This window comes from Schistocerca serialis, unplaced genomic scaffold (genome assembly GCF_023864345.2).
Source record: "Schistocerca serialis cubense isolate TAMUIC-IGC-003099 unplaced genomic scaffold, iqSchSeri2.2 HiC_scaffold_1167, whole genome shotgun sequence".
In the NCBI taxonomy this organism is placed as follows: domain Eukaryota; kingdom Metazoa; phylum Arthropoda; class Insecta; order Orthoptera; family Acrididae; genus Schistocerca; species Schistocerca serialis.
The window spans coordinates 117,501-120,000 of record NW_026047367.1 but is presented as its reverse complement, the minus strand read 5'-3'; positions in this window follow the sequence as shown (position 1 = coordinate 120,000).

Sequence of the window (2,500 nt, the reverse complement as noted above, 5' to 3'; positions counted from 1 at the left end):
TGTTGTGCCTTAACCTAACCTATGTTGTGCCTTAACCTAACCTATGTTGTGCCTTAACCTAACCTATGTTGTGCCTTAACCTAACCTATGTTGTGCCTTAACCTAACCTATGTTGTGCCTTAACCTAACCTATGTTGTGCCTTAACCTAACCTACGTTGTGCCTTAACCTAACCTACGTTGTGCCTTAACCTAACCTACGTTGTGCCTTAACCTAACCTACGTTGTGCCTTAACCTAACCTACGTTGTGCCTTAACCTAACCTACATTGTGCCTTAACCTAACCTACGTTGTGCCTTAACCTAACCTACGTTGTGCCTTAACCTAACCTACGTTGTGCCTTAACCTAACCTACGTTGTGCCTTAACCTAACCTACGTTGTGCCTTAACCTAACCTATGTTGTGCCTTAACCTAACCTATGTTGTGCCTTAACCTAACCTATGTTGTGCCTTAACCTAACCTATGTTGTGCCTTAACCTAACCTATGTTGTGCCTTAACCTAACCTATGTTGTGCCTTAACCTAACCTATGTTGTGCCTTAACCTAACCTATGTTGTGCCTTAACCTAACCTATGTTGTGCCTTAACCTAACCTATGTTGTGCCTTAACCTAACCTATGTTGTGCCTTAACCTAACCTATGTTGTGCCTTAACCTAACCTATGTTGTGCCTTAACCTAACCTACGTTGTGCCTTAACCTAACCTACGTTGTGCCTTAACCTAACCCATATTGTACCTTAACCTAACCCATATTGTACCTTAACCTAACCCATATTGTACCTTAACCTAACCCATATTGTACCTTAACGTAACCTAATTTGTGCCTTAACGTAACCTAATTTGTGCCTTAACGTAACCTAATTTGTGCCTTAACGTAACCTAATTTGTGCCTTAACGTAACCTAATTTGTGCCTTAACGTAACCTAATTTGTGCCTTAACGTAACCTAATTTGTGCCTTAACGTAACCTAATTTGTGCCTTAACGTAACCTAATTTGTGCCTTAACGTAACCTAATTTGTGCCTTAACGTAACCTAATTTGTGCCTTAACGTAACCTAATTTGTGCCTTAACGTAACCTAATTTGTGCCTTAACGTAACCTAATTTGTGCCTTAACGTAACCTAATTTGTGCCTTAACGTAACCTAATTTGTGCCTTAACGTAACCTAATTTGTGCCTTAACGTAACCTAATTTGTGCCTTAACGTAACCCATGTTGTGCCTTAACGTAACCCATGTTGTGCCTTAACGTAACCCAATTTGTGCCTTAACGTAACCCATGTTGTGCCTTAACCTAACCTATATTGTGCCTCAACCTAACCTATATTGCGCCTTAACCTGACGCACGTTGTCGCTGAACCTGCTCTGTAATTGTTATGCAACTCGTTAAATTAGTGTAGTGTTGCCTAACCGCAACCCTCGCAATATAGTTCGCTATTCGCACTGCCCGGTCCCCTGTGTATCGCGTCATGTTAAACACCTTGCAGGTGTTGCTGACTTTCCACATGCTCCTGCTATACACTGTAATGTGGATAGCAGCAGGACGTACATGCCCCCCCCCCCTTCCCCCCTGCCTTCGCAAGCTGGTCGTTGAGAAGTTTGCATGTTCAATGCCCTTCGCATGCCGACGTACTCAGCCTACGTTGTGGTACGGCCTGTCACCTGTCCGCCGATGTACGCAAAACCCACAAACTGTACTGCACATTGGTCCGTATGTACTGAATGATACATCGTGGCACATGTGTGACCGTACGACGACTGCGCCTAGCAACGGCAGACCATACAGTCCAAATATTGTGCACGCAGCTACGTGTCGTCTTCCCTATAAGAGCTGGATTGCAGTGTGGTACGCCATTCAGACGTGTGGGAGGAACGGACGCCCTGGATGGCGATCAGCATGAGCAGTCTGTTGATGTAGTGGAGCGTGTATTCGGACGTAGTCGTCTCTTCTCACACACCGTGATAGCATGTTGCACCGCGTTCCACATCTGCGACATCCTGCAGAGGCCGGCTGACAGTCGTTCGCGCAATGGACACCGCATACGTACGGGGGCTACCTTCCACGTGTTCTCGAGGCGTGCACATGTTGTTGCGTCTATGTGGGCAGACGTAGTGTGTTGTGACACCTGACACAGGCATGCAATACTCGTTGCAAATGGCGATGGACGTCTACGTTTGCTGGTGACGTTACGCAAATGAACAACAGGTAACCCGTTGTGGTGCGGTTGTTCTCGCTAGAGGTGAATCAGTGTTGGCGACGATCGGTCGAGCTATTAACCGGTTGTTTCAGGGATACCCACCATGCCCACGAACGTGAAAGGGGACCCACCATGCCCACGAACGCGAAAGGGGATCTGGGTGTGAGGCGATACGCGGCGGTGGCTGGGTGGGACCGTCCCCGGCCGGGTGAGGGGGGGGCCGCCCGGCGTGCTGGCAGCGCGGTGCGTGGGCGCACGCGCTACAGCCGGCTGGTGGGGGCGGCCAGTGGCAGGCGCGCCGGCCGA